Source organism: Muntiacus reevesi, chromosome 10 (assembly GCF_963930625.1).
Source record: "Muntiacus reevesi chromosome 10, mMunRee1.1, whole genome shotgun sequence".
Lineage (NCBI taxonomy): Eukaryota > Metazoa > Chordata > Mammalia > Artiodactyla > Cervidae > Muntiacus > Muntiacus reevesi.
The window spans coordinates 43034883-43058132 of record NC_089258.1 but is presented as its reverse complement, the minus strand read 5'-3'; the positions used below and the strand labels follow the sequence as shown (position 1 = coordinate 43058132).

Genomic DNA, 23250 nt, shown 5'->3' with positions numbered 1-23250 from the left:
CAGGAATCCCTCTGTCACCCACAGACACGTCCCTCCCAGTGCCTTTCCTTGGAGGGGCTGAATTGTAGGGGATCCAAAGAAACCAAATCTAGTTCACAATAGGCTGATCTGTCATATCTAGTCAGGATCCGTCCATCCCACTGATACCCTAACCCCGACTTTCCCCTCACCTTCCTGCCTGGGACACTCCACCCAAGGCAAACAGACCAGACACTGGACACTGGTCTGGGCTATCTCAGCACCTTCTTCTTCCACAGGCACCTTGGCCTTGAGCACTCCAATGGCCATGAGGCCGAACACGTCTCCAGAGGAGAGCACTGAGGGAGATGCTGGGAGAACAGAGCGGAAGCCCACGGTGAGAGGTGGAGGCGGCAAAGCTGAGCTCTAAGCCAGCTCTATGGGAAGGACATGGTGCTGGTCCCTGAAGCACCACAGACTGCTTGCCTGGGCAGCTGAGTGAACTTCCCTGTGGCCGTACACAGGATGGGAACGCCTGGTCCTGTCTGAGATGGTGGGGTGGAGTGGGACAAAACAGGACACTAGATCTGTCAACTGCTTTGTGTCCGGGGAGAGTTAGGAAAATGCTCAGTGTTTGTTCAGTTAAGGAGGACACAGTCGGGAAGGAAAGTCTTCATCTCTGTCTCACAGAGACCATCCAGTAGCTTCAGGCTACTCCCTGCACAGACGATGGAGGAGAAGGCCCAGCTCTAATGTTTGACTTAGACTAGTAAATCACTGATGAAATTTGTTATTTTCCTTAGGCCAAAGATGCTTTCAAAGACATCTCCGTATATTTCTCCAAGGAAGAATGGGAAGAGATGGGAGACTGGGAAAAAAGCCGTTATAGGAATATGAAAAGAAACTAAGAAGTGCTGATTGCTATAGGTAACAGGAAGTGCTGGGTGCCTGTGAGCCTGGGAAACATGAAACAGGTCTTCACCCTCAGTGTTCACTTGGCCCGCTCTTAGGTGGCTTCATCTGCTCACAGTTCCCTTTAGTGTGGAGACTAACCTGAAGGAAATGTTTACAGTTTTGTACCAAAGGGAGGTTGACCCTGCAGTGCAGAGCTCACCTCTTGCCTAAACATTCTTGCCTTGTTCTAGATTCCCCCAGCCCATTCCACTGATTCCCTGACTTTGTGACACTTCCCATTGCTTCCGTGTTTTGTTCCTCCTTCTTAGGACAAATATTTTGCTTCTTTCCAGGTTTCAGAGTCACTCGACCGGATTTCATGCATCACCGCAGGCAGGTCATCAAACCCCAAGTAGATGACACTGAGGATTCTGATGAAGAATGGGCACCAAGGCAGCAAGGTGAGGGGCCAGGAGGATTTAGAGGTGTCTTTCTGAAACCAGTCTAGGCTTAGGTCTCAGCTACATCTCAGCCATTAGCAAAGAAATCATAATTTTCAGCGTTCCAAAGTGGTTGTGGCTGAATATTGACATTAGCCTGAATGAAGATGAATGTATAGGTTTTCCAGTGTAATTCTCAAAAGTTTTATTTTTAAAATTTATAATTCTTTTTAAAAAGAATTATTTTTGCTAAACATTCTTAGTGAAAGGCAGTTAAAGAAACTTCAGAAATAAATTCACCAAAGAGATTTAATACTAATCTCATAATTGGTTATTGGATTAAATCTCTTTGAAGAGGAAATGATTAACATATTATGTCAAGATACATTATTTATGTATGTATATAAAACAACACATGATCTTGTTACCCTAAGGTGAAACTAATTCTTTGTCTTAATTCTGGGAAAGGGTTTGAGAGAGCTATTTTTTCTCCCTGATCTTTCCCACATTTCACTGACCAGAAACAGCATCAGGTAAATAAAATGAAGTACACTCATTATAAAATAGAAGTGAGCAGCTCACTTCCTCTTCTAACTGCTCAGACAGTTTAGACGAGTTAATATTCCTAGATTGGAGAAAACAATTTAGATAGCTCTATGATTTTCCATCTATGAATTTGTTCTCCCAAATTTTTTAAAATTATTTATTTAGTTTTGGCTGCACTGTGTCTTTGTGGCTGTGCGCAGGCTTTCTCTGGTTGCGGTGAGTGTCTTCTCGTTGCAGAACACATGCAGGCTCAGTAGTTTGTGACACACAGGTTTAGTTGCCCCACAGAAAGTGGAATCTTCCTGCACCAGCAATCGAACCTGTGTCCTCTGCATCGGCAGGCAGATTCTCATCCACTGTGCTACCAGGGAGGTCCCTCTGTTCCCTTAGGTTATTAAAATTAGTGAAAGGGGCATGAAAACAAACACTTGATTGTCTGCAAAGGTTTTTACATGAAGAGAGATTCTTCATAGGGAATATATATGTCACGGTTCACCATACCTCTGCACATCTTAATTTACCTTCTTAACAATTTCTGAGTGTATGGTACACTCTTGCTAACTATGTACACATTAGTGTTAGTGGCCATAGTGTTCATCACTCCATCGTGTCCAACTCTTTGTGTACCCATGGACTGTAGCCCGCCAGGCTCCTCTGTCCATGGGAGTCTCCAGGCAAGAATACTGTAGTGGGTTGCCATTTCTTGCTCCAGGTGATCTTCCTAACCCAGGGATTGAAATTGCGTCTGTTGCATCTCCTGCACTGCAGGCAATTCTTTACCACTGAGCCACCGGGGATATATATACACATTGCTCTACAACAGATCTGCAGAACTTTTCCATCTTGCATGACTGAAGCTCTAACCCACTGAGTAACAATTCTCCAATCCTTCCTCCTCATAGCCCTTGGCAACCACGATTATATTTTCTGTTTCCATGGATTTGATTAATTTAGATACCTCATAGAAGTGGAATCAGGTAATATTTGTCTTTTTTGGATTGGTTCATTTCACTTAGCATGTCATCAAGACCCATCCCTGATGTAGCATAGGACAGAATTCTCTTTTAAGGCTTAAAAACATCCCATTGTGTGCAAGTGTATACAACAGATATATCTTATATATAATTTTTATCTGTTTATCCAGCAATGAGCATTTAGATTGCTTCCACATCTCACCAACTGGGAATAATGCTGCAATGACCATAGATGTGCACACTGTTTATTCAGATCTTGCTTTCAGTTTTTTATGGAAACACACTCTTGAGTTGGATTGCTAGATCATACAGCTGAGGAAACTCCATACTGTTTTCTATAAAGCTTGCAACATTTTACATTTCCAACAATAGTATATAAGGGTTCCAATTTCTCCATATCCTTACCAAACTTGCTACTATCTTCTTATACATATTGCCCATCAAAGAAGGTTTCAATTTGTATTTCCCTATTGATTAGTAATATTGAGCATCTTTCCATATGTTTGTTGGCCATTTGTGTATCTTCTTTGGAGAAATGTCTATTGAATTCCTTCTTCCACTGTGTTAGTCAGCTCAGACTGCCATAACAAAACAGACTGCATTCCTTAATTCACAGAAATTTGTTTTCTTACAATGCTGGAGCATGGAAGTTTGATATCAGGGTGCCATCATGGTCAATCAGGTTCTCTTCCTGACTTACAGGTAGGCTTCATATTGGTGTATGCTTAACAACCCCTTATCATATACATATTTTACAAATAATTTCTACCGTCATGTAGGTGGCCTTTTCAACTCTGTTCACTGTGTCGTTTGCTGCACAGAGGTTTTAAGATTAATGTAATCTCATTTGTCTATTTTTACTTTGTTTCTAATACTTATGCACTTGGTACCATATCTAAGAAATCATTGCTGATTCAGTGTCATGAAGCTTCACCCTTGTTTTCCTCTAAGAGTCTTATCTAGTCTTGCATTTAGGTCTTTAATCCACTCTGAGTTGATTTTTCTTCATGATGTAATATCTTTGTTATTTTGCATACGGATATTTTGTTTCCCCAGCATCATTCATTATAGGGATTAAACTTTCCCCATTGTCTTGACACTCTTGATGAGCATCATTAGACCATGTATCCAGGAGTGTATTTCTGTTTATTTCTGGCTGTCTATTCTGTTCCATTGATTGGCATGTCTGTCTATATGCCAACGGGCTTCCTCAGTTGCTCAGCAGGTGAAGAATCTGCCTTCAATGCAGGAGACACAGAAGATGCAGGTTCAATCCATGAGTTAAGAAGATGCCCTGGAGAAGGAAATGGCAACCCCGTCCAGTATTCTTGCCTGTGAAATCCCCTGGACAGAGAGGCCTGGTGGGCTACAGTCCACAAGGTCACAAAGAGTCAAGAAGGCTCAGCGACTAAGAACACACTTCATGCCAAAGCCACACTCTTTTGGTTCCTGTACCTTTGTAATATGTTCTGAAACCAGAGGCCTCCAGCTTTGCTGTTTTTTCTAAGATGGTTTTGCCTATTTGGGGTCCTCTGAGATTTGGTATTAACTGTAGGATGGATTTTCTGTATCAGAAAAAAATTCCATTGGGATTTTAATAGGAATTGCATTGAATCTTTAAATCGCTTTGGGTGGTATGAACAGGTTGATAATATTCAACCTCCAAATCCATAAACGTGAGACGCCTTTCTATTTACTTATGTCAGATTCCTTTCAGCAATACTTTGTAGTTTTCAATGTATATGTCTTTCATCTCCTTAAGTTTACTCCCAATGAGTTCATTCTTTTTGATGCTATTATAAATAAGATTATTGGGACTTCTCTGGGGGTCCAGAGGCTAAGACTCCACACTCCCAATACAGAGAAATTGGGTTCAGTCCCTGGTCAGGGAACTAGATCCCACATGCCGCAACAAAGACCTGGCACAAATAAATAAATAAAAATAATTTTTTTAATTTAAATTTAGATCTTGACTATAGCTTTAAAAAAATAAAAATAATTAGGATTGTTTTCTTATTTTCCTTTTTGGAATGGTCATTGTTCATGCATGGAAAGGTATTTGAATGTTGATTTTGTACCGTGCAACTTTCTGTGCAGGTTTTGTGTGTGTGTGTGTGGAATTTTAAAGATTTTTCTGGACATAAAGTCATGTCCTCTGTGAACAGACATAATTTTACTTCTTTCTTTCCAAATGGAATCCTTTTGTTTCCTTTTCTAACCTAATGCCCTGGATAGGACTCCTAACATTATAGTGAACAGAAGTGTTGAGAATGGGCACCCTTGCCTTTTTATGGATCTTAGAGAAGTTTTCAACTTTTCACTGATGACTATGATGTTAGAGGTAGACTTTTCATATATGACCTTTATTATATTGAAGTCACTTCCTTCTGTTTCTACTTTGTTGAGTACTTTTGTCATGAAAGGCTAGTAAATTTGTTAGATACTTTACGGACAGCAAATGAGGCACAGATGAAGTTTCATATTTCTTTTTAATTCTAAGAAAATTATGTAATGCTCCCAGTGGAAGCATAGGAGTTGATGATACAGAAATCATTTTCCATTCCTCCTTTGATAATCCTTGTCCTTGTCACTCTCTGGCTCAGAATTATGTGTCCTTAATTAGAATGCCCAGAGTTTGGAAATATTTACCTGTGGGACCACAGTGTACAGACACTCAGGACCTCTATCTAAAGGTCAGAGGGGAGGTGGGAACACAGCGTACAGACACTCATGACCTCTATCTAAACACTGATTCTCATCATTTTTTAGGTAAACCTTCTTCAATGGCCTTCAGAGTGGAGCATAGTAAACACCAGAAGGTGAGTATTTCCCAAATCCTGTTGCCAAAATATCCTTCTCATGGATCCAGTCACAGGTGAGAATAGGAGAAAACACAGAGATCCTGGAGACTGCTGCCTTCCTGTCCTGAATCTTTAGCACAATGTCTGATATCATCACCATCTCTACAGTTAGTAAGAACAACAACCATAGTATCCTGTTCTATTGTTACATTATTTTCACAATATTTCAGACTTTAAGCATTTTATGTGAATAAACTTAATTAAACCTTAAAACAATCCTACAGTACCTATAAGTAGGTATATAGCTATCACCATTAGAGATCACAAAACTGAGGTTAAAAAAAAAAAAATGATTGATTATATGCCCGAGATCACAGTATCACTAGTAGTGCAATCTAATCGAAAGCACTTTTTCTAGACTCCTTACAAAATGATTAAAGCTTCCATAGTTCTATGAAGTTTATTCATACATCTTTATATCATTCATCTAAGAGATGTTTTCAACCTCAGTTCTTTTGTGCTATGCTAGGGAGGGATATGCTAAGACATCTGACTAAGGGAAGCTTAAGGACAGGTTGGGCAGTTTGTAGAGTGGATGGTCAAAGAGGAAGAAGTTTAAGGACATGCTGGGCAGTTTTTAGAGCGGATGGCCCAAGATGAAGAAGCTTAAGGACATGCTGGACATTGTGTAAAGTGGACAGTCCGGGATGAAGAAGGCGACAGGATCCCTACCTCAGAGCCTCCCACTCTAATAAGAGGAAGCAACTCGCAACCCTGACAAGCCTCAGGTTTATGACTGAAAAGCAACAAATAAGAAAATAACTGAAGGACTCTACATAGATTACCCACTTTTGAGTAGAAACTCATCATCTGGGCATCATTTCAAATGCTCATTCTTGCAGGAGGGAGTAACAAGTCCTTCTCCTGAGCTCTGATTAGGCAACTCTCCTGTTTGGAATCATGTGTTTAGCCTACCCCTGTGTTGTGAGCTTTGAGAGCCTAGCCTGTACCCATTAATTTTCAGAAGTCCAGACCCAGCTCAAAGCCCCTGAGGGCCCCCTGAATGTTTTGTGAATGAGTGACTCCACATTTAAACATTCATCTAGGAGTAGGAAGGTCAAAGAATGCTGAAGATAGGATGTGTGAGCCACACCTGAAATATAGTGACAGTTTAGGGAATAAATTGATACCAGGGATGTACGCGTACGTTCTTACTGTATTAAAGAGCTCACACAAAATTTGTTGAAGGTTATTAAATTTCATGTCCACTGTAACATTAAGAATTAGCATGTATACCAGTTTATGGATCAGGAACTGAGGAGAACCAGCTAGTCATGCAGCCTTGTTCTAGCAGAATTGATGAAAGCGGCCACTTTAAGTCCACACATTGTCTCTAGGAGGACATGGCAACCTGCAACTTTCAGCTCATTTTCTTTATTGTCTAAATGTGTTTCTGCCGATTTTTTATTGTCTAAATGTGTTCTGTCTTTTCTCTTCTCAATCTCACTGCTTTGCCACCTTATTTTCCACATGTGTTTTGTCCCCTCTGTAATTTTCAATACTTCCTCATCCATCAAAGGGCCACTATTTAATAGAAAACCCCCTGGATTTCTCTATGAGCCCTTACCCTCTTCTTTCCCTGAACTCCAGCTATTATCCCTGCCTTGCTCTCACTTTTATGCAGAAAATTGCAGGGAAAGAACCTTAAGATATGAATTCTAGTTTTGATTCATTACCCACGTAGGTTCTTATTTTACACTCCAGTGTTCAGACCCCAACTCCACCAGGTATTTCCAAGAATTGTCAAAGTATTAACTAAAGTCATGCATGTGAAAACACTTCATAAAGTCCTAAGGAACTAAAGAAATGCATGCTGTCTTTTACTCACATGGAAGAGAATGTCCAGGGCACCATTAAGTAATGAATCTGGTTTGAAGGAATTGCCGGGAGCAGCAAAACCGCTGAAGACAAGTGGCTCCAAGCAGGCTCAGAATCCAGTGCCCCATCACAGAAAAGCAAGGACCCCTGGACAGCTCCCCAGACAAAAAGTCGGTAAGAGAAATTTGGGGAGTTCCTCTAATTAGTTCCTCTAATCCCTGTAGAAAAACTAATAAGTATGGCCTAGGTGTGTGGCATGGACTTTGGGTAGGCGGGGTTTAAGCTGGACTGATCTGAGACATGAAGTTAGCACTGGGGCCTTGGGAAAATCTTATACATTTTCTGAGGTCCTGATTGCTATCTGTAAAGTGAGGATAAGGATACATGACTCATACAGTGCTTGAAAGCCTTACATTAAATGCAAAAGTCTGACACCTACAAGTAGTTCAATAAATCCAGCTGTGATAATGGGAACCGTGCTTTGTTAGTGACCTCTGCTCAATGCCTTACGTGTCATGTGCCTTTAACATATATTTTCTGAGTAGATGCGTCGGTGAACTATTTCCTAAGTAGGAACATTTGGAAGTTAAACCTACTAACGGGAAGTGCAGGAAGCTATCACTGAACTGGGTATCTCTGGTCAGTGGAGCCTCAGTCTCCTGAACCTGTAGTTAAAGGGAGAAGTAACAAACTATAGAGACAGGACTTCCTGGGGGTGAAGTGGTTAAGACTCCACGCTTCCACTGCAGGAGGTGGGGGTTCCATTCCTGTTCCGGGAACTAAGATCCCACAAGCCATGCAGTGTGGCCAAGAAATAAATAATGGAACATTAAAAATAAAATTACAAAAGTAAAAGTTTGCAAAATACATGTAAGAAAGATTTAACAAAGTGTATAGATGGACAGGGAGGAGATCTCACACTCTCCAATAAAACAGGGACTAACTCCCCAGACCCCACCAGCCTTGCTTAGCTTCTGTTCTCCATCGTAGAACTCAGAAGAAAGGAGACTGGAGTGAAGAGGTACAGTCTACGAGAAAGAAAGGGCCACGTATACCAAGAGGTCAGCAAGCCCCAGGATAACGACTACCTCTGTGAGTGACCCCGCTGGCCCACTTACGGAGAAGGGGCTACAAGGCCTTGGTCCACTAACCTCACCTCACCATTTGGTCCCCCGGTCATCCCCTTCCTCTATGACTTAGGGTGCAGGATCGAGGCCAAATGCAATGAATGCCCCAGTTCTTTCTGAAGGTCGTTACGACCAGCAACATCACTATACCTCTTCTCATCCCTGTTCTCACCTCCAGATTGTGAGGAGTGTCAGAACTTCTTCATCGACAGCTGTGCTGCCCATGGGCCCCCAACCTTTGTAAAGGACTGTGCAGTGGAAAAGGGGCATGCCAACCGCTCAGCCCTCACTCTGCCCCCTGGGTTAAGCATCAGACTGTCGGGCATCCCTGACGCTGGGCTTGGAGTGTGGAACGAGACATCCGATCTGCTGCTGGGCCTGCACTTTGGCCCCTATGAGGGCCAGATCACAGACGATGAGGAGGCTGCCAACAGTGGATATGCCTGGCTGGTGAGAAGCACGCGTTTCACTGTCCTCTGGCCTCTAACCGCTTGTGTGTGGTGGGGGGTACTTCATGTCTACATGCGAGGACGCTGATGGTGATAACATGGTCAGCAATGACACAGTCAGCCGTGTGTACTGTGTGCACTGGGCGTGAACACAGAACTTCCATCTAAGGGTCAGAGGAGAGGTGGGACCACAGTGTACAGACACTCAGGACCTCTATCTAAAGGTCAGAGGAGAGGTGGGACCACAGTGTACAGACACTCAGGTCCTCTATCTAAAGGTCAGAGGAGAGGTGGGAATACCGTGTACAGACACTCAGGGCCTCTATCTAAAGGTCAGAGGAGAGGTGGGACCACAGTGTGCAGACACACAAGACTTCTATCTAAAGGTCAGAGGAGAGGTGGGAACACAGTGCACAGACACTCAGGACTTCTATCTAAAGGTCAGAGGAGAGGTGGGAACACCATGTACAGACACTCAGGACTTCTATCTAAAGGTCAGAGGAGAGGTGGGAACACCGTGTACAGACACTCAGGACCTCTATCTAAAGATCAGAGGAGAGGTGGGAAAACCTTGGTACACACTCACAGGACTTCCATCTAAAGGTCAGAGGAGAGGTGGGAACACCTTGGTACACACTCACAGGACCTCTATCTAAAGATCAGAGGAGAGGTGGGAACACAGTGTACAGACACACAAGACTTCTATCTAAAGGTCAGAGGACAGGTGGGGACACAGTGTACAGACACACAGAAGTGACTCCTCCCTTGTGGAGCCCTTGCCTTCAATGAACCAAGAGACTCAGACTTGGAATGATGAGTAAGGAACTTACCGTGTGGTCCGACTGGCAGTTGAATCCATGCAGGCTGAAAATCACCAATGACTACAGAGGGAAATAGCTCTTCTATTCCTTATTCCTTCCTACAAAAAAAAAAAAAGAAAGAAAAGAAAGAGGAAAGTTTGTATCTCTTTTTCTGACACTCAGATCACCAAAGGGAGGAACTGCTACCAGTATGTGGATGGAAAGGACACGTCTTGGGCCAACTGGATGAGGTGAGTGCAGTGAGTCTGCAGTGTGTAGACGTCGATACTCCCTCAATCCCACGCCCCTTTCCTTCTCAACCTGGCTCCCTCAACAGCTCTCACATCTTCTTTCCTCTTTTCCCTCCATATCATGCTCTTTCATTTCAAAAGACACTAGAAAGAAGGAAATAAAAATATGGCATGTGCCGTCAAGATACAAGTGTATATGCTGAACAAAACTGGTGGACTTGAAAACAACTTGAGGAGTCTAGATTCACCAGGGACACTTTAACTCACTTAATGGACACTTACCATGCACTTTATGTTTCAGTTTAAACAGTGAACTTCGTTACCGAAGCAGATCACACAACCCATGTCCTTTTGGAGAACATACTGCAAACAGACATTAGCCAATTGATTTTAGGAACAGTGACCTTATTTTTTCTATCTTTGAGTAACTGCACATGCCAGGATGACCTAACACAGGAGACCTTGACTCTATGTGGGCAACAACCTCCGCAGGCTTGGTTCCAGTGAGAAGTGGGTCCTGAGGCCTCAGAAGGAATGGGGAGCAGCATGGCCCTGAGCAGGGCCATTCTCTGAGGGCCTCTCCTTTCATCAGGGCAGGCAGACAGTGAACAATTACTGTTCCATGTCTCAAACTATATCAGCGCTCTCTCCAAGTTTCCATGGGAGGGGGTGGGCAAGCGAATAGGACCCTGGATACACGTGAGGAGATAGATGGGAGAAAGCCTCTGGAGAGAAGGCAGGCTGGGCTGAGTGCTGAGGGCTGCGTGCTAGCCAAGGAGCACCAAGTCCTGCGGATGAAAGAGAACTTAATTCAGAGTTAGAGGAGCTGGAGGTCACCAGCCTCACGGACAGTCAAGGTGGAGACAAGTCTGGAACTGGGCTCTGGAAAATGGCTAATTAGGTAAGGAGAGAAAAGCATGGGAATTCACATTGCCTGGTTGAAGGTGTGAACAGAAGGTCCACATGAGGGGCGGCCTCAGAGGCAGAAGGCAAGGAGCTGGGCATGGTCGGAGAGTGGAGGGCACTCATCACCTGAGGTTTCTTTCCCTTTCCCGGCCTCGACCCCAGGTATGTGAACTGTGCCCGGGACGACGAGGAGCAGAACCTGGTGGCCTTCCAGTATCACGGGCAGATCTTCTACCGAACCTGCCAGGTGATCAGGCCAGGCTGTGAGCTGCTGGTCTGGTACGGGGACGAGTATGGTCAGGACCTTGGCATCAAGCGGAACAGCAGGGGGAAGAGTGAGCTCGCGACCGGGAGAGGTGAGTGTCTCCCCTCTTCCAGCACCCCACCCCATCCTGGGAGCCTCCGAGGTCCGATTTCGAAGCAGAGGACAATCCAGTCCAAAGTCAGTTGAGTTGCAATTTAAATGCCTCAGAATTTGATTCTTTTCATATGATTGTTAGGAAAAATTTTTATATTAAAAATGTTAGTTCTAATTTTTAATATTTCATGCAAAAAAGTATGTAACATCACCTTCTGCTGAAAGGCTTAGAAGCAAAAAGCAAGTTTTCTAGCACCTCCCAGCTCTCTGCCCTTTACCTGTTTCTTCCTCATTTCCTCCCATTTCTAAGCGACACGTGTACAGTGATGCGCATTCAGTTACTGTTCCAGTCTGTTGTCATGTGAGTTCATACTCTGTGCCAGACGGGGCTCCACGCACCGAAACAGACAGAACCACTGCCCTGGGGCAGCAGGGGCTTCATACCAGACAGGGGCTGGTGCTCTGAGGAGAACCAGCGCAGGTAACGTGCCTGGGGTCAGTGTGAGCAGAGGGTGGGGTGTGGTGCAGGACGGTGCGGCGGGGTCTCTGCAGAGATAACACGTGCAGGGAAGGACTCCAGGCAGGGGAGCAGCCAGTGCCGCAGCCCCAGGGCCGGGAAGAGAGGCCATGCCAGGGGTCGCGGGAGGAAGCACAGAGGGAGAGGAAGGAGGCTGGACGGGACACGGAAGCCTCAGGGCCTGTGTCCACGTGCAGGCCCCAGGGGTCCTCCTGGGTGACACAGGACAACCGCGAGGCTTTCAGCTGCAAGCAGCATATTCTCTGTTCTGTGACGATGCTTTGGTTCATTTTTGGGAAGAGACAGCAGCGGGGAGTCCCCTCAGAGGTCAGTTCATTGCCAGACATGAGGGGAGAGTGGGCTGGCTGAAGATGCTTGGGAGTGAGGGTGTGAAATGTCTGGCTGGACATGTATTTTTAAACAGGGCTTCCTAGTGCATGTTAAATGGACTAAGCCTGAATGAAATAAATGAGGTATGAGTACTGGTGAGGCTTGAGAAAGGATATGCCTTTATTTTATGATTTATGGGAAACCGAGAGAGGAGCAATTTGTGAACCAGTTGGGGCAGCAGGAGCCAGACCTGTAGTCAGTGGGACCTGGGCTGCTCGGTCTCATCTAGTCTCAAACCCACTTTCTGCAGAGATCGGCACAAAGGCTGCTCTTTGAACAAGAAGTCACAAAGTCTGATTTACTCACATTTCTGTAACTACCCCCTGTGCTGCCTCCCATATGCAGAGAGCTCCAGCCCAGGCCCCCTAACTTAATAGACCCTTTCCCCTCACAGGGAGCCATTTAGGAGATTCCACCTAAGTCATCAACTCTTATCTCTCAGTAGGGTAAATACCTGTGGCCACTGTGACGTGACTTTTCAGACACTTACCCGCAGGGAAAGTCCCTGCAGATCCATCTCTATCAGGAGAGACGCTGCCTCTGATGCTGCTGGAAGGTCCCTATCTGGGTGATATGTAGAAAAGGCCCTTGACACCCGCTTCCTGGATTTCTGTAGATGTAGAGAATACGAGTGGAGTGGAAGAGTGGATGATAAAGACACACTCGATGGGAGACAGATCGTGCACTGTCAACACTTAAATGATTAGTGGGGAGGGCCTGACCATGGCAAACCAGCTACCTGACCAAAAGCTTTCTCTTTCAGCAGAACCGAAGCCCAAGATCCACCCATGTGCCTCCTGCTCTCTGGCCTTCTCCAGTCAGAAATTCCTCAGCCAACACATCCAACGCAGTCACCCCTCTCAGACCCTCCTGAGACCATCTGAAAGAGACCTCCTCCAACCAGAGGATCCCTGCCCAGGCAGTCAAAATCAGCGATATTCAGATCCACACAGCCCGAGCGACAAACCTGAGGGTCAGGAGGCCAAGGACAGGCCCCAACAATTGCTGAAAAGCATAAGGCTGAAGAGGATTTCAAGGGCCTCTTCCTACTCACCCGGAGGACAAATGGGGGGTTCTGGGGTGCATGAGAGAATGACAGAAGAGCCCAGCACAAGCCAGAAACTGAATCCAGAGGACACAGGGACATTGCTCACGGGGGCGGGGGTCTCAGGGATTATGAGAGTCACGTATGGAGAGTGTTGGAAAGGCTCCAAGGACAGGTCAAGTCTCACCACACATGAGAGGACACACACAGGGGAGAAGCCCTATGTTTGCGGGGAGTGTGGGCAAAGCTTCCATCACGGGTCAGTCCTCATCAGACACCAGAGGACACACACAGGGGAGAAACCCTATGTTTGCGGGGAGTGTGGGCGAAGCTTCAGTCAGAAGTCAGTCCTCATCAGACACCAGAGGACACACACAGGGGAGAAGCCCTATGTTTGTGGGGAGTGTGGGCGAAGCTTCAGTCAGAAGGCTCATCTCATCACACACCAAAGGACACACACAGGGGAGAAGCCCTATGTTTGCGGGGAGTGTGGGCGAAGCTTCAGCGATAAGTCAGTCCTCATCACACATGAGAGGACACACACAGGGGAGAAGCCCTATGTTTGCGGGGAGTGTGGGCGAAGCTTCAGTCAGAAGACCCATCTCATCTCACACAAGAGGACACACACAGGGGAGAAGCCCTATGTTTGCGGGGAGTGTGGGCGAAGCTTCTGTCAGAAATCAGCCCTCATCAGACACCAGAGGACACACACAGGGGAGAAGCCGTATGTTTGTGGGGAGTGTGGGCGAAGCTTCATTCAGAAGTCAGATTTCATCAGACACCAAAGGACACACACAGGGGAGAAGCCCTATGTTTGCAGGGAGTGTGGGCGAAGCTACAGCGATAAGACAGTCCTCATCATACACGAGAGGACACACACAGGGGAGAAGCCCTATGTTTGTGGGGAGTGTGGGCGAAGCTACAGCGATAAGACAGTCCTCATCACACACGAGAGGACACACACAGGGGAGAAGCCCTAGTTTGTGGGGAGTGTGGGCGAAGCTTCCTTCAGAAGTCAGCCCTCATCAGACACCAGAGGACACACACAGGGGAGAAGCCGTATGCTTGTGGGGACTGTGGGCGAAGCTTCAATCAGAAGTCAAATTTCATCAGACACCAGAGGACACACACAGGGGAGAAGCCCTATGTTTGCGGGGAGTGTTGGCGAAGCTTCAGTCAGAAGTCGTCCTCATCAGACACCAGAGGACACACACAGGGGAGAAGACCTACGTTTGCAGGGAGTGTGGGCGAAGCTTCAGTCAGAAGTCCCATCTCATCTCACACCAGAGGACACACACAGAGGAGAAGCCCTATGTTTGCAGGGAGTGTGAGTGAGTCATGACTAACAAACCACACCTTAGCCACAGGAGGATTACTGCAGCCACCCCATACCTCAGCTCTAAGGGGGCCTCAGAGGAGGTCTGTGACCCGTTACTGTCCCCAAGAGTATGAGGAGAGACCCAGGTGGTCCAGGGGTCAAGACTCCAATGCAGAGACCCACGTTCAATACCTGATTGGGGAACTAGCTCCCACATGCTGCAACTAAGACACAGCACAACCGAATAAATAAATATATAATAAATATTTTAAAGATAGAGTGTGATAAGCACAGAATTACTTGCTAAATAGACCTTCCACTTTCGTGACAGGAGAGGAGGTAGATATACAGCAGAGGATTTCTTAAGTGTTCTGGAGATGTTCGTGCCAATTGCCTTCATGGGTTTTGTACTCCTCTTCTAATAAATTTTGTCTCCAAACAAATCTGAAGCTCAGACTATGTACCCATTCCACCCTTATTACTGACAGCAGTGGGGTCCAGTGGTAGATGAACCCTTCGGAAGGCATAATTTCTGGAGCCAACTCAGTTAGGTCACTGGACAGTCAGTTCCTGGGTCCAGAGAAAGGAATCTAGGGTTTGAGACAGACTCACTGGGGAAAGGGATTCCCTGGCCTCCTGGGAAGTGTGGCTTCTCCTCCTTATAGACTTCGACTGTCCTTTGGCCTCTCCTGGTGGCCCTCTGGTTTCCTCCGACTTCTGTAGCCCCAAAGGTGAAGGCCACGTGCACGTGTGTTGGTGTGCGCGCGTGCCTGGCTCAGCATGGACCGTCTGGTCTCTGCCGCTCCCTCAGGGTCATCACAGCATCTGGGCTCCAGATTTGACCACAGGGGTCCAGTTCTCAGCCCTGCCCTCAATAACTGTGTGAGCTGGGGTAAGATGCTCAACCTCTCTGTGTCTCTATTCTCGTCTGTGATACAGGGTGGGAGCACCAACATTTTGGTCTGATGCGTAAGCACAGGCGGGACCTGGCAGAGGCTGGCTGAGAACGCAAGCCCCACCATTGCTGTCCTTTGTGTTTTTTTCTTTAATCTTTTTTAATTTTTTAATAGAAGGATAATTGCTTTACAGAATTTGTTTTTTGCATGTCCTTCAGCCCCCACACCTTCCAGGTCTTCAGAGCTAGACGAGGAAGGGGCCGTTTAGGCACTGGGCTGCCCTGATGAGGGGGTGTGAAGTCAGGGGTGCGAAGGGAGGGTGACCTCCCTTCGCACCCCTGCCATTCATGCTGAGCTGGGCAGCCCCATGACCTGTCCACAGACAGGCAGTGCCCACAGTCGTCACCCCTGCCGAGAACAGCCTGGAGCCGCGTTTGCAGGAAATCCCTGTCCGGCCCCCATCCCACCCCGACATGGAGGGTCCTCGAAGCCCACACTGCGGCTTCCCTATGCATGGGCCTCACACCTGTGCCCGTGTGCTCTGGTCAACGCTGTCACGACCTTGAAATTCTCAACCATGGAATAGTTCATCCTTACACTTCCCTTTCATGAGTGAAGTCTGATGGGCCACGGGGTGAGCTGTGAGCAGAGCAGATGCACACACAGCATGGATCCTGGGGTGAACCAGGCTGCACGAGGGGACAAGGTGGACACAAAGCCCCCCACCCTGGGTGAGTGAAGGTGGTGATCGCCCCAGGAAGCCACGCTTGCTCAGACCCAGAACTGAGCTCCAACACAGAGTGGAGGCAATGGGGTTCTTAAGGTCGACCACACCCTCCCCTCTGTGAATGACCTCTGCCCTGGCCTGATCCTTCCAGAAGGGGTTCAGGAGGCTGAAACCCACCCGGTCACCAGAAGACAACAAGGGGAAAGTGGGCCACGGGGCGGGGGGCGGAGGGTGCGGACTCCAGGACTCGGGGCAACGGCTCTCAGTTCCCTCCATGTGCCAGGCTTGTGAAGCGTCTCTACATGAGCCGTGTCAGTAATAACCACCTACTATTACTTTCCTGTTTCTGTCATGCTTTCTTAAAGGAACATGTTTGTCTGTAGCTTGGTTTCCCTACAGGAAGGGAAGCCACATAAACTCCCCATCTTCTGTGGCTTGTGGCAAGGGCCACGGGAGGGAGAGTTAGGGGTGGTGCAGGCAGAGGGGCTTCAACTGAAAAACGGTGGGGACCCAGAAACTTGCAGGGGATTCTCACCTGCACCTCCCACCAGAGCTGAGCCTGGAATCCCCTGGAACCCTGAGCAGGTCAAAGCTTCTACCTCCCCTCCCCTTCCCTCAAAAATCTGACTCTTGGGCCAGCCCACAATACCCCCAAACTCCCCATCACCCACAGCCCTGAACAGGCCCTCCCTCACAGAAGTTGGACGACCTGGATGGTGGCATAGATGGTGTGTGACCCCAGAGCTGGGGGTCTCAGCTGACCTTGAGCAAGGGGGTTGGTGCTTTACACAGCCTTCCAGCCCTGGGAGCTGCCAGCAGCCACAAGCCACAATCTGAAGCGGAGCTGGGGTTGGGGAGTGGGAATGCGAGCTGTCTGAAGTCCCATCCTGTCCCCACGACAGCGGCCAGGCCTCACCTGACACCGTGACTGCCCTGCATGGGCACACAGGACACCAGCAGTCATGGAGATGGACAGCCAGCTGCCTCTGCCGCATGCTCCACCCTGACCACGGTGGCCCCATGGCTGTACCAGCCCTGCCTGCACGCGGCTCTGCTTGGCTGCTAGGGCTCAGGGACCCTGGGTGAGTAGGTGAGGGCAGAGCTCCAGAGGCCAGCCTGTCTTCAGCCGCCAGACCCACCCTGGTTGCCAGACTCATAAGCCCAACTGGTTTCTGAAGCTTTTGGGAGAATGACACCACAGACGCTGACCTCAGAGCTCAGACTCCTGAAAACTTCCTAAACAGATTATTTTTAGTCTTTTTATAAAGGGGGATGTTGGCAGGAAGCAGGGAGGGGAATGACTTCCTTGGTAGTGCAGTGGTTAAGAATCCACCTGCCAATGCAGGAGACACGGGTTCAATCCCTGATCTGGGAAGATCCCACGTGCCATGGAGCAACTAAGTCCATGCACAACTACTGTAGCCCAGGAGCCTAGAGCCCGTGCTTCCCAACCAGAGCAGCCACCACAGGGAGAAGTTCAGCACAGAGATGAGAGAGCAGCCTCCACGCCCTACAACCAGAGAAAAGTCCACACAGCAGCAAAGACCCAGCACAGCCAAAAATAAATAAATAATCTTTTTTAAAGTAGGAGGTTGCAGCATTCCCTGCTGGTCCAGAGGCTAAGACTCTGAGCTCCCAACACAGGAGACCACATTCAATCCCTGGTCAGGGCACTAGATCCCATATGCTGCAACTGAAGACCCTGCATGCCACAGCTAAGACCCAGTACAGCTGATTAAATGAATACTTAAAGGTAGGAAGCTGTTCATCTGTCATCAACAGAAACTGCAACAATCTAGTGAAAGAAAAAAAAAAGATCTTAATTGCAAGTTCTCATGGTTGATTGCAAAAATTTTCTCATAATATTCAGCTGTTTAAAAAAAAAATTTAGAAAATACAGAAACTAAAACCCACCCATAAATGTGTAGGGAACACCAATTGCTGCAGCATCTGGCCACCACACACAGGAACACATGTGCATCTTCTTCTACAAAAGCTTTCAGCCTCCACCCCACTTCCCACCGGCCTCTCCTCTGCTCACCAAGAATATTGTGCTTTGGCCTCCTGACCGGGGGGTTTCTGTTGAATTCAGGGAAGTGGAGGAGCAGGGCTGTGTGGCTGGGGGCACCATCTGGCCTGCAGTGAGGAGAGAAACGTGAGTGCTCCGCCTCTGGGTCCAGTAACTTCAGGGGCCTCAGGGGATCCTCCCGGGAAGAAGCCTCTCAAATGCCTTCCCTGCAGTCTGCACAATTACAGCATGTCCCACTTCTCGGGGTTCAGCTGTGAGTTAACAAATCCTCTCCTGTTGGACGGAAAAGTGTGTCCACAGAGAATCTGCCCAGATCTTGGCCTCAGCTGGTCTTCTTGTTGGACATGAAATGTGTTTCCACAGAAAATCTGCCCAGATCTAGGCCTCAGCTGGTCTTCTTGTTGGACATGAAATGTGTTTCCACAGAAAATCTGCCCAGATCTAGGCCTAGTTTGGTTCTCTTGTCGAACATGAAGTGTTTCCACAGAGGATCTCTCTGGATCTCAGCCTCTGTTGGTACAGATGTAACAGGCAGTACGTTCAGGGCTCAGGGAAGTTAGTTCTCAAGCTCCCTGGGTTTAGGGCTACAGCGCCTCCTCACCTCCACCCCTTCCACAGTGATGGAGCCTTCTTGTCCAGAGGAAGGTGTTTGGCAACATCAGCCACAAAGACACATCCTAAAGAGGAGAAAGTCCACGGGAGGCGGGGCTGGGTGTTCCAGGGGGAGCAGAGGGGCCTTGGATACTGCATACTGGACCCCTGCCCCACCAGCTTCTCCTCCTTCTCGCTGGGCATGCAGTTTTCACCTCCTAGGTGCCTGCGGTGAGGGGCTCCCAAGACACCCAGCTGGGGTTAGTGATGGGTGAGCTGAATGCCAGGGAACCCAAGATCCTGCAGCAGGTCAGTGCACTGTGGATGAGGGCCGGCCTCACTGAACGGTTAGGCCCTGTGCATTCAGGACACCCTCTCCAGATCCCAGGTGGAGGTGCTGCTGCCCCCAGTGCCCACCTGGGTCTCAGGAGGTGGGAGAGAGACCGGGTTGTCCTTCCCACCTCCTGCCCAGAGAATGACAAAGGCCAGTTCCCAAAAGTCGGAGCAGAGTGGGCAGAGTCTTGGGTCTCACAGGGTCCCTGTGAAGAGGGGTTTACTGCTGCCTGGATCCCTCTTGGCTGGTTCTCCTTCTGTGTTGTCTTCACATCAAATCACAAGGACGAGGCAGTCCAGGTGCCCACAACATCACTCACCCAGGTGCCAACAACCCTCCTCATTTATTATGAGCAGCGAGACAGGGTGGCTGGTGTGACGCTCCCCTGGACCAGAGAAGAGACCCCCTAGGCTGTGTCTCTTCTACTCCTGAGACCCAGGTGGGCACTGGGGGCAGAGCATTTCCACCTGGGGTCTGGAGAGGGTGTCCTGAATGGACAGGGCCTAACTGTCCAGTGTGGCTTCAGGGGTATGGGCAAGAGGGGTACTAACTCCTTTTTAAATATTTCAGACAACCACTGAGTTCCTTTTGGTTGTTGGTTTCAGATCTTTTTATATTGTCCATTTTCAGAATCTTTATTGAATTTATTACAATATTGCTTCCATTTTATGTTTTGATTTTTTGACTGCAAGGCATGTAGGATTGTTACCAAGTCCAAGTTCGCTCTGCATGCCTCACGACAGGCCAATAAATCAGAGGCGAGGTGCTGAAGCAAGGAATACGACTTTACTTGGAAAGCTGGCAGACGGAGAAGATAGCAGACTAACATCTCGAAGAAACCATCTTGTCAGGGTCTGGATGCCAGTGTCTTTTATACAACACAGAGCTGGGAGGTGAGGAAGTAAAGTAAAAAGGCCATTAATCTGGCAAATATCTCCTGGAATGGCTAGTCTCGAGAGGAGATGTGTTAATTTCTCCCTTCCTGTAGCCATCCACAGGTGGACAGGTTCTGGACAAAGGCAGAGGGGCGGGATTTCCTGGGGCAGGCCATTATGTATGGACAATAATCCTATAGCAAACAAACCAACAGGAAGCAAAGGTTAAAATAAAAGATTTAACTTGAAAAAAAAATTTTTTTAAACATGGAGTCAGATTTTGTTCTTCCCTGTAACAATTCCTCACTCTCAGTGTCCATTCCACAATTTTATGGGGAAAGGGGGTGATGATTGTTCTAATTGCTCTATCAGTTGCATCTTTTGAGGAGTGCCCACCATTGGTGCCAGTGTTCCAAATGTTGAGATTTGTCTTCTTTTGTTGCTCTTTGGAAAGTGTCTACTTCATATGTGTACACATAAAAATATTTATAACCTAGGCGTTGAGAGTTAAGTTTTTTCAGCAAGAATGTTTTAGGATTTCAAAAATGCAGGCAGCATCTAAAGGTAAGGAATTTAGCACTTTTTATGTATGGGAAGATTCGAGAGTCATCTCATTGAAATTATTCCTTTTGATACACACCTAATCATCTGGGGCCAGTATCCTGTCTTTTCCTTCCCGAGTTTCCTCAGGGACCCCTGTGGGGAGTGGCTACAGTCTGATGGCTGCTAGAGAGTAGGAGGGGAACCTGGGTCCCCACTGTGATCGTCTCAGCAGAGAGAGCAAGCACGTCCTGTGACTCCAGACAAGCTTCCAACATTCAGGGTTCAGAGTTCAGCCTGCAGGATCCACAGCCATCAGCTCAGCCACCATGCTCTGCACTTAGCTGCTATGTAGCCCTGAAACCTGCACTGCAGGAGGCCCTCTAAATGTGGCATCCTATCCAGCAAACTCTCAGTCACACCCTCCAAGCCTGACCCAGGCCCAGCTTCGCTGAGAGGGTCTCACTGGGGACCCAGGTTCCCCCTCCTGCTCTCCCACATTCCCTTTGGATCTGTATGACATTAACTGTTTTTACAGATGTCATAATAATGTTGAACACATTACCTTCATGCTGGCAGTCTCGGTCTTTTGTTGTCCCACTGAGATTCCATGAAAACACACCAGATGCTGGGCTGGAAGAGGAGAGGCAGGTCTGGTCTCTACTGAGTATGGACGTCTACTGGAAGGAGATCACAGTTGCAACCTCACCTGCTGCTTATTGGCTTTTTGCTGGTCCATGTGCCCTGCAATCAATTGCCCAGATAAGCCTGCTCCCTTCTCCCCATGCTTGTGCTGGTGAATGGAATAATTACCAGGTAGCTCACCTGAGGAATCTCCAGGAACCCCAGAGATAGGGAACCACTTAGGGGTAAAGAGGGAATAGGCACAGGCTTGTATAAAATGATACTGTAAAGCACTGATTCCTACACACAAGTCAAGTGAAGCTCACATGTATTCTTCCCTTTTTCTTAGCTGGTCTCCCTCTTTTTCTTAGCTGGTCTCCCTCTGCACATGATTCTGGCCCACGCAGATGGGGTGAGACTCAATTCTCAGACCCCCTACCTGGGGTCACACATTCCCTTGGTCAGGGCACCATGGCTGTGGTCGGCAGGCCCCTAATACGTAAACAAGACAGGTCCATATGGGCAAAGCTGTGGTTTGTCCTGTAGGCATGTACGGATGTAACGGCTGGACCATAAAGAAGGCTGAGCACTGAAGAACTGATGCTTTCGAACTGTGATGTTGGCAAAGACTCTTGAGAGTCCCTTGGACTGCAAGGAGATCAAACCAATCAATCCGAAAGGAAATCAACTGTGAATATTCATTGGACGGACTGACGCTGAAGCTGAAGCTCCAATACTTTGACCACCTAATGGGAAAAGCTGACTCATTGGAAAAGACCCTGATGCTGGGAAAGATTGAAGGCAGGAGGAGAAGGGGACGATAGAGGATGAGATGGTTGGATTGCATCGCCGACTCAATGGCTGTGAGTTTGAGCAAACACCAGGAGATAGTGGAGGACAGGGAAGCTTGGCGTGCTGCAGTTCATGTGGTCACAACAGTTGGACACGACTTGGAGACTGAACGACAACAACCACGTAGCCTATCTGTGTCTCGATGAGCCCCAGGGAGGTGAACGTGTCAGAGGGAAAGACTGAGAGCCCTGCCTCAGCACCGACCCCCGGGAGGGCCATGGAACCCCACGGTTACCCAGGGAAACCCACCTCAGCTCCAGACCCCAGACCTCTGAGCACTGACATGCAGACACAGGCACGGAGTTTTCCAGGACAGAGGCCAGGCCAGGTCTCTAGGCAGGTCTCCACGTCCTACTGCACAGAGAACCCCGCCAGGCGTGAATGTCCTCACTGTAGAAGTCTCACCTAAACATAATCAGTGTAGACAGGACTTGCAGAGGTCTGAATCCACCGTGTAGACAGAACTTGGCCAGGTTCAAAGTCGCCTAGGGCTGCGCTCCCAGGAGGCACAGGTCACACCGCCGGGTCTCTCATCGTTGGACAGGGGCTCGCCCACCTGTGAGAACTGGGACGTACCTTTCTTGAAGCAGAAATCATCACTGGCTCCACACTTCACCCACATCAGGAAACGGAACAAAAGCTTTGTCACTATACATTTCGGCAGGCAAAACAAAACTGTGAGCAGGTTCTGCGGCCACGTGGTGGTCAGGGCCCGGGGAGAGCCAGGAACCTGGTGGAGCGCAGCCCAGCGTCCTGTGAGGACAGACCGGGAGTGGCCCGACGGCAGCGTTCCGGGCTCCCAGCAGGAGGCGCTGCCCGGGTCGCCCAGGCAGGACAGTCCTGCAGCGTGCACGGGGAGAGCCGGTCCGTCCATCCTGCTGGTCAGTTAGGGAGGGAGTGCGCTCAGGCACTGCTTCCCTGCAGGGGCGGGGGTAGAGGGTGGGCCTGACACCTCCTAGGCTCCTGGTCAAGTGACTTCGTGCCGGGGTTGATGCCCACAGGGCACCGTGCTGCATCCAAGCGGAGAACGCGGGCAGAGGCGGGGCACAGACGCCATCCGAGCAGAGCGCCTGCGGGGAGCTCCCACCTGCGCCCGCCTGCCCACCTCGGGCCCCAAGCCCACCCCATGA

The 23250-nt window shown here is 48.3% G+C and overlaps 1 pseudogene; it reads left to right on the top strand.

Annotated features, from left to right (window-relative positions):
• Positions 1-280: 280 nt before the first annotated feature.
• LOC136176342 (histone-lysine N-methyltransferase PRDM9-like) lies at positions 281-23250 on the top strand (annotated as a pseudogene).